General features: G+C 37.9%; 1 protein-coding gene across 16 annotated transcripts in view; it reads right to left on the minus strand.

Annotated features, from left to right (window-relative positions):
* PARD3 (par-3 family cell polarity regulator) overlaps positions 1 to 9,770 on the minus strand; it is a 621,610-nt gene that overhangs the window by 302,515 nt on the left and 309,325 nt on the right. Inside the window, exon 1 of one of the 16 annotated variants that reach the window (XM_015568625.1) lies at positions 8,464 to 8,628. The exons of the other annotated variants lie outside the window; for them this stretch is intronic. The gene's annotated coding sequence lies outside the window, so the exon portion shown is untranslated. Of the gene's footprint in view, positions 1 to 8,463; positions 8,629 to 9,770 lie in introns of those variants that run through there. 16 annotated transcript variants of the gene reach the window in all.

Below are 9,770 nucleotides of genomic sequence, written 5' to 3' on the forward strand. Positions count from 1 at the left end.
TCCTTCTATAACAATTATTGATATCTTTTTACGTTCTAAAAGTTAGGAGGCTAGTAAATCTTATGAATTAATTAAGTAGCACCATTTCAAAAAAATTTAGCTCATAATGGATAAAAAGTAACTGGAATATTAACATAGCTTAGAGAGTTTTAAAATGTTAAAAGACAGTAAAAAAACAAACAAACCCACAATAAATCAGAACATTAGTCAAAAAATTTATAGCAATACTATTTCCAGAAATTTTACCATCACTAAGGGCATATGCCACTTCCAAATGAATCTTGAGTCTGCAGCCTGGATATTCCAGCGCATACATAAAAAAAAAAAAAATCAGCATTCTGAGTTAAAAGGAATCCAGCCACCATTCTAAGGCAAGGTTACCCGGAACTATCTGACCTCTAAAAAAAGACCTTGATAATTAAAAAAGAAAAAAAATGAGCGAAAAAATAATTCACTGAACTTGGACTCAATGATTTCATAGGATATGTGTGCCCTGAGCACATTAGGTTTCTCTAAGTCTGGATTTGTGAACATTGAAATTGGAGACAGTTAAATGTATAACACAGAATTGTGAGATTAAAAGAAAAATGGGTCCATTCGACTCTGCATGAAAGTACTACATGCCACGTACCTAAGATGAGCAGTATGTCCTATTCAAGAATACATGTTCTGCCCTGGCTGGAATGCTCAGTGGTTAGAACTCTGGCCATCAGACTACTGGTCAAGGGCATGTACCTGACTTGCAAGTTAGATCTCCAGCCTTGGTCAGGGAATGTGAAGGAGGCAACCAATGTGTCTCTCACATCAATGTTTCTCTTTCTCCTCTCTCTCCTCATCTCTCTCCCCAATTCCCTCCCTTCCACTCTCTGTAAAAATTAATGAGGGAATATCCTTGGTTGAGGATTAAAAAAAGAATGCATATTCTAGTTGTTTGGTTTCTGTGACTTCTCAACCCTTTCAAATAATAAGAAGTGGCTCATTCAAGAGATATTATCATCCTCACCATTCTACAACCTTCTATTAATCTAGTGCTTATGTGTCCGGCAATGTATCAGTACACTAAACATCTCATTTACTATTCACAATAATTATGAGGTATGTATTTAAGAGATTAAAGAATTGAGGCTGGAAAGATTACTAATCTTGTCCGAATGTTCAGACTGCTGTGACATCTATAGTACTCTTTCTGAACTATGAATACTCTTTACTACTATCCTAGAAAGGAGTGACTGCAAAGTAAACTCATTTTAAAAAAACCTAAAGTCGAATATACTCCCACTCAAACTTACCAAAAGTCTGGTTGAACACAATAACATTTATGTAGGTTATTTGGTAACCAATTAGCTTTAAATTTAAATATGATTATGCCTGGGATGAGGCAAAGACTTTCCATAACATATGGGAGAACATGGAAGTTTATGGATTTGGTGTCAAAAGCTTCACCGTCCATATGCATCATTCCCTAAAATGGCTCTACTTGCCTGCAAACTAAGGGGTCAAAAAAAATGCTGGTTCTTTCTACACAGTTCTCCATTGTCAACAGCCCTATGCTAACATATTCATGAGGCAGATGAGGCACAGTGCTAAGGCCAATAGTACTTTTAAAGGTTCAAATGTTTTCCAGTGTTGCTCAGTGGTTGAGCATAGATCTATGAACTGGAGGTCAATAGTTCGATTCCAAGTCTGGGTTGCATGCTTGGTCCCCAGTGGGAGGGGGGGCGTTCAGGAGGCAGCCAATCAATGATTCTCTCTCATTATTGATGTTTCTATCTCTCCCTCTCCCTTCTTCTCTGAAATAAAAGAAAAAAATTTTTTTTAAAAAAAGGTCCAAATGTTTTAATTTCTCTTAAAATCAGAAGGAAAAAAAATGAACCTTGAAAGTTAAAAAAAATTGTTTTAATTTTTTCTCACATCATACAAATATAGTCATTTTAGGGTATATTAAAAAGTATTAAATTTAGCATAGGACAGGAAAAAATAAAATATTGAAATATGTAAAGTTATATGACATGTACTTTTTATTTTTGATAGTATGAAGGGAGGAGGGGTCTGTGAAGATCTAGGCACATCCTTCTACTTCACAAAATTAAAATAATAAAAAAAACATTAAAAAATTACAAGTTAAAGAAATAAGCATTATCTAACCTGCATCTTACAATTGATGCAATGTACAACAGCACATAAAATTTTCCAGGATGCCAAACAACGGGACATTTTGATACAGTTGAGAAAATAAATGACTCAGAGTAACAAATCCTTTTGCCAGTCCTTTCGACATTAGGCAATTGGTTGTCTGTTCTCTGAGACATCAATAAAAATAATTTGTGATGAAGAGTAACTGATACTTGGCATTCCCTCCTTGGCAGGAGTTAGAAGAATTAGGCAATAAAAAACTCCATCTACTCCCTTCTATTTATTTCTATATAAAAGATTTTTCAGATAATGATTTCTTAATCTACAAATATTTAATATTTTTCACTGGATGAGGGTACTAATAGAGGAGACAATGCCATCTTAAAGAGATACATTTATAATAAAACAATTTTTATAATTTATCAGACTGAATACAAAAATGGACAATGTCCAATCTATGTAAAAGACGGAAATCTACCCACAATCTGGAGAAACCAGCCCAGGAAGCCAGCCTGCTACCTACAGTAACCAGTTCAGGGTGTTAGACTACTATTATCTGCAGCAATCAGCTCAGAAAGCCAAACAATAGCCCTGCAATAATCAGCTGAAAATAGCCAGGACCTTATTTATAACTGACAACTTCCCTAATTTTTTACCCTTCTAAATTAGGAACAACCTGAAAAATGCACCCTTAACCAATCACAAAAAAATACCCCACTTCTAGAAGGTCCACTTACAGGTTCCAGTCAGGGCACACCTGAAACCTACCCCCACCCCCTTCTCTTTTTCTCCCAATACCTTTCCCATTCCTCTGCCTGCCTTTGAGCCTCTGCCAAATGCAAGTAATAGTGGCCTGTCCCCTTGCCATGGAAATCTCCGAATAACAAGTAGTTCTCATTTGAATGCTCTTCATTTATTCCCATATTAATAAGCAAAAATTTTAAATTATATACTTACGCAATTTTGATCATTTATACACTAATAATGATCACACAGTACATTAACATTTTACAGAAAATTTAAGAGTTAAAAATTGTAGTGTGTATTCTTTGTTTTATACAAATATGAAAAGATGGCCAATAAAATACATTCAAGCTTAAAAATATATTAGGTTAAAATTCTGAATTATGTAAAATGAAAAAAAATTCAAGAAGGACAAAGAATAAATATTCAAAGTGTTAAAGAAGTGTTTTATATGTATGTGTTTCCTAAAACAAACAAAAATCTTTATTAACAACTAAAGGCCCATTGCAGGAAGATTCCTGCAAGAATAGAGCTTCCTGTGGCTGGAGTGAAGCAGAGAAGGTGCCTCGCTCCTTCCTGTCTCCGCTGCCTTGGCTCCCTCCCTTCTCCACCACTTTGCTCCCTTCTGCAGTCCTAGGTTCCTTCTATGCTGTCTTCAGTCTTCACTCCACACCTGCATATGCAAATAAAGCCATCTTTGGTGGGTTAATTTGCATACTCATCCTGATTGGTTGGTGGGCGTAGCAGAGTGACATCAATTTGCATGTTTCTCTTTTATTAGTGTAGATGAGTTTTAAAAACATACAAGAGTAGGCAGAATAATATGCTAACTCCTCCTGCAACCACTCAACTATCCATTCCTAAAGTCCCCAGCCTGCCTTATTTTGTAGCAAATTCTAAATATATCATTTCCACCATACATATTTCATTATGAATCACTAAAATATAAAGACTCTTTTAAAAAATATTCAATAACTCCCAATTTGCATACAACTCTCCTATCAACATATAAATGTTATTTTTTAAGTTTTATTTCAATTGAGATTTAAACAAGATCTGCACATTACAATTGGATTCTATGCCTTCTAAGTGTCTTAATCTGTAAATTCCCTCTGTTTTCCCTCCTTGCAAATGATCTAGTCAAGAATTTGAGTCATCTGTCTTGTGTCACTTCCACAGTATTGTCATGGCTGATTGCAACCTCATGGTGTTATCATGTTTCCCAGGGTTCTGTATTTCCTATAAATGGGCAGTTGGATCTAGATGTTTGATGAGACATATGTCTCTTTTGTCAAGACCACTACCTAAGAAGTGCTCTATTCCTATATCAGGAATACAATGCCTTAATTTATTATTATTATATTTTACATTAGCTGTAATTAATGCCTAGATCCATTGTTTCACCAGGAGTTGCAAAATAGTGATATTCTAATTCTATCATTACTTTTTCACTTATTGGCTGGAATACTTCTGAGCCAGGCCACTAAGCCAGGACAAGTGGAATGGGGAAACTAAGACAGATAGCTGAACAAACTGGCCGAGCAATTTACAGCAGATATAGGAGGTCACTTCCCTAGAAACAATTATCTAGACCTCAATTTATTCCAGCTCCATGCCCAGAAAAGCATCAAAACCAGGTGGGGGACACCAGAACCAGCTGCAATTATTAATGACCCCCTGCCCTGGCAATGACCAATGAGTAGACACCAAGATCCTGAAAGACCATACCTGGAAAACTGATAAATATTCTGCTAAAATGCAAGCATATAAGCCTAAGCAATGGACACAGACAACAGGGGGGTGAGGGCATGAGTGGGGGGATGGGGAGTAATGTGGGGATAAGGACACATATGTAATAACTTAATTAAAAAATAAAAAAAAAATTTGCTAAAACCCTACCCTGAAAACTCCCCTAAGATTCCCGCCTACAAGAGAGAGATAAAAACCTTTGAGACAAAGGACACAGCCTGCACTATCCATCTGGGAAGCATGCCTCTGGCATCTCCAAAACCCAAGGGTTCCCACAAGACTTGTAAACAGGAAAGCAATTGGGGAGCAGTAGCTCATCCTGGACTAACCTTCTGAATGTCTCCAAGGCCTCCTTTTCTCTGACTTCCCAGTGAGCCATAGTAGCCAGCCTAGGCTCTCCTGTTGCTTCTTCTATGCTAAGCCCCTCCTTGTTTTACTGTCCCCAGCATAGTCACCTGGACTATTATGGTAAAATCTTTCTTTCATGAAGTTAAGAATCCATACACTACCCTAGGCAGACCTGCTTAGGGCCAGGACCCCTGTCCCATAAGATTCTATAAAAAGAAACCTCTTCTCGTCTACCATTTGGTTAGTCAGTAATACCATTGATAAAGGAAATGTACCATAGATGCTGATTTTATGTTTTCCAAATAATAAAAGTTAGTTCACTAGCATCCTTTACATTACTTACTAATTTACTATCATTATGAATGCATGAACTTTCTGCTATTACTATATTCACTGATGTTCCAATTGTCCCTCTTACTCTAGTGAGAGCCTCAACTTGACTACAGGGCCCTATAGGTAACTCTAGTAACAATTCCTAGCTTCTTTATTTTCTAACTAGAGGCCCGGTGCACGAAACTTGTGCACTTGAAGGGCTAGGGGGAGTCCCTCAACCTGGCCTGCACCCTCATACAATCCAGGAGCCCTCAGAGGATGTCCAACTGATGGCTTAGGCTCAAGCCACCACCACTGCGCACGCCACCCGTGAGCCCAGCTCAGGGCTTCTGGCTGAGCGGAGCTCCCCCTGTGGGAGCACACTGACCACCAGGAGGCAACTCCCACATTGAGCGTCTGCCCCCCAGTGGTCAGTGCACATCATAATGACGGGTCGTGCCACCATTTGGTCAATTTGCATATTAGCCTTTTATAATAAAAGCCTATATAATAAAACCCTAATATGAAAATTGAACAAACAGCAGAACAACTGGTCACTATTATGCGCACTGACCACCAGGGGGCAGACACTCAACGCAGAAGCTGCCCCCTAGTGGTCAATGTGCTCCCACAGCGGGAGCGCCGCTCAGCCAGAAGCCAGGCTCACGGCTGGCGCAGCGGCAGTGGCAGGAGCCTCTCCTGGGCAGCATAAACTCTTATTTTATTTTTGAATACGTAATATCAATATAGCATGAAAAATCTTCTTACTAAACTGATGTCTCCAATGGATTGAGGAATTTTTACATAGTCACCAAACCTTATAGCTACAAAATGCTTAACATGCACTAACCTAATACCTGCGAAGGCGACAACATATAAATAACTTTAGCATATAAATATTAAAGTATGAAAATAAGACTTGTATATCTTCCCTCTAGTGCATCCGTGGGCAAACTATGGCCCGCGGGCCGGATCCGGCCCGTTTGAAATGAATAAAACTAAAAAAAAAAAAAGACCGTACCCTTTTATGTAATGATGTTTACTTTGAATTTATATTAGTTCACACAAACACTCCATCCATGCTTTTGTCCCGGCCCTCCGGTCCAGTTTAAGAACCCATTGTGGCCCTCGAGTCAAAAAGTTTGCCCACCCCTGCTCTAGTGGCTGCAAGACAGCACATAAACTCAATAAAATTAAAGTAAAAAAAAAATAAAATAAAATAAATATTTTGTGTTGAAATAGTATTTAAATTTTAACACATAGAGAAGTCAAATGTGGGTGGTAGTGTTTTAGAATTTCTGTTGAGTCCAGAGAAGTCAAAAAATTAAAACTGATGGGAAGCATGCCATTCAAATTCTTCTTAACATAAAGGTAGGATTTACCATTCCTACAACACTATAAGGTATAGCTAAATTAAAGGTGCATCTTTTTTTTATAAAATACATGAGTAAAAACCTATAACAGTAACAAAAAAAACTCTATATTTAATAATATACATTAGAATGTAATTACATACAACCATTATATTCTAAACATCAGGTACAATATGTATAATTAAATTTTTATTTAACTTAAATGCAATCTACTTTATACACATGCTTATTCTAAGCAGATAAGGATTAAAGCAAAGACTTAATGATCTGGTATATCTATAATAATAAAAGTGTAATATGCTAATTAAACCAGGTGTCCTTCCCGACAAAGTTGGGGCTGCAAGGGAAGCCTGGGTCCCGGGTGCCAAAGGGAAGCCAATGCTGACAGCCGGGGGAAGGAAGGCCTACTCTTGCACAAATTTCGTGCATTAGGCCTCTAGTAATAACAGAATGCCCAAATGGTATGGCTACGTGGTTAAGTGTCACCCCATTCATCAAAAGGTTCTGGTTCAATTCCTGGTCACGAGGCTCAATCCCTAGCAGGGGGAGTGCAGGAGGCAGTCAATAGATGTTGATATTTCTCTCTTATCGATGTTTCTTTCTCTCTTATCGATGTTTCTCTCTCTCTCCCTCTCCCTTCCTCTCTAAAATCAATAAAAACATGTTTTTAAAAACAGGAAAGAAAATAAAGTAACCTGTATACTATTTACATATTATCTTGTATGCCATACCTAGTATAAGCCTCACCTTTTAAAAAATTTTGCCCAAAGTAAATCCAATACAAAATTTTTAAATAGCATTATTCAAGTAATATAATTAAATGTTATTTCCACAAAATACTTGAAACTATATTTGTTTGTGCACTTAAATCTCCTGGGCATAAGGAAATGTTCAATTAAAATACCTATCATGTCTGTTCCCACTCTGAGCTTCCTTGGAAACATTTTTCATTGAACCTAGCTCTAACTTATAATTGTTTCTTGTTCTGATGATGGAAAGCAATTTTAAAAAGTGATTAACAATCGCCTGCATCCATATATGATCACTAGGGCATCACTTACATATCCCATCATGCAAGTATACCTTCTCAATTCTCTATATCTCTATATGACACACTATTCCTGTGGTTTCTGATGCATCATCAGATTTAACTGTTAAATTGATTTTCTTTCTTGCTCTCCTCACATATACTTCCAAGGGGTAGTAGAAGGGGAAGCAGTTTATGAACATCTAGATATAAACTGGCAAAATACTATAGATTGCTATGAACACAAAAAGTAGAAGAATGCATTTTTTATTATCGATATGAGAGAGAGAGTGAGGGGGGGGGATGGAGAGATGGAAGGAGGGAGAGTGGAACCTCAATTTGTTCTTCCACTTATTTATACATTCACTGGTTGATTCTTATATGTGCCTTGACCCAAAATGGAACCCACATACTTGGTGCGTCAGAATAAGGATCTAATCAACTGAACTACACGGCCAGGTCCCAGGATGTATTTCGGAAGAAGAAACTTTACATTCTAAATATTATCTACTTTATTCTATACATTATTTTTTCATGTTATAGATATTATATTATTTGGTATCTATTTGTGAAGATCTACTTAAGACTATCAGTAAACAGCACAAGACAATTTTCTACTTCAAAAATTTTAAATGTTTCTAAATAGATGTGCTTAAAAGGTAAATGATTTTTAATTTTTAAATTGCTTTAAATAAACCTTCTTACTCTTGACAACTGCTCAATTATAACGTTATACAATTACAGAAACTAAACATGATTTCCAGCAAGGTAACTCACTTTTCTGAGTAACCTTCTAGGGATGGTTGACAGAATTCTTCAAGCAAGTATACTGGAACTGCAGTACTCTGGGTCCTAGGATTCCTAATATAAACTCTCTCTATCCTATATTTTCTTTCCTTGAGATGGCATTCTAATAGCATCTCTACCAGAACCCTGAAGATAATTATGGCCTTGAGGTCTCTCCTCCTGTTCAACAGATAAAGTTCAAGTAATGGTTATAACCAAGTTGAATGGCAATCAAACATGCTATATTTTATTTCAATGTAAAGCCCTTTAATTATTTCTGTTTGAAATACATGGAAAGGAAAATTCAGGAAATTAACACTTATCTTAATACTAGAGGCCCGATATATGAATGCGTGCACATTGACAGAAATTAATTAGAAGAAGTATTTTAGAGGCCTGGGAGGGACCATGAGAGGTTGGCTCCAGGGCATGCCCGGCCCTTCTCACCCAGTCCCAGTAGGCTGGACCCCAGCAGGAAGCTGACCTACTTTTGGAGCATCTGCCTCTTGGTGGTCAGTGTGCATCATAGTGACTAGTTGAGCGGTTGACTAAGGGTCAGACACTTAGCATATTAGGGTTTTATATATATACATTTAGTGAGCAATTAAAAGTCTACGGGTACAAAGTAAAGTAAGCCGAATCTATAAAATGTAAAGAACCTTGCCTATCTCTTTTTCAAAATCCATTCTAAACTTAATCAATTTTTATAAAAACAGATAATAAAATCCCATTCACAGCATCATGGCTGGATAATAAAAGTTGGCATCCCTGTAAATTAAGATAAAATGTGCATTAAAGAATGAACTTTCGGACCTGGGGAAGAATGTCCCCAGCAAAGGCAGCAGCAAGTGCAGAGAGCAGAGGAGGAAAGCTCTGAGGGGCCAAGGTCAGCCATCCAGATCCCAGAGTGCCCTGGAGCCATGATCAGAACATAGGCTTTTTCTTTGGAGAAAATCAAGATGGCAGCATAGGTAAACACCAGAGTTAGCTGCCTCGAACAACCACTTCAAAAATACAACTAAAAGACGGAATGGACATCACCCAGAACCACAGGAAGACTGGCTGAGGGGGAATTCTTCAACTAGAAGGAAAGGGAACAGCATACGAGACTCAGAGGAGGCGCAGTGGGGAAAATACAAAGGTGCGGAGGTGCGTGCGGAGCGGGCTGACGGCTGAGGGCACAGTTGTCGTTTTCAATCGGAGGGAGTCTCAGGCTCTGAGCTCCAGTTCTGGGCGAGTCTCTAGGGATCCAGATTCAAACGGGAGAAGCGGGACTGTCTGGGTTCGGTCGGGACTCG

Source organism: Myotis davidii, unplaced genomic scaffold, assembly GCF_000327345.1.
Source record: "Myotis davidii unplaced genomic scaffold, ASM32734v1 scaffold405, whole genome shotgun sequence".
NCBI lineage: Eukaryota > Metazoa > Chordata > Mammalia > Chiroptera > Vespertilionidae > Myotis > Myotis davidii.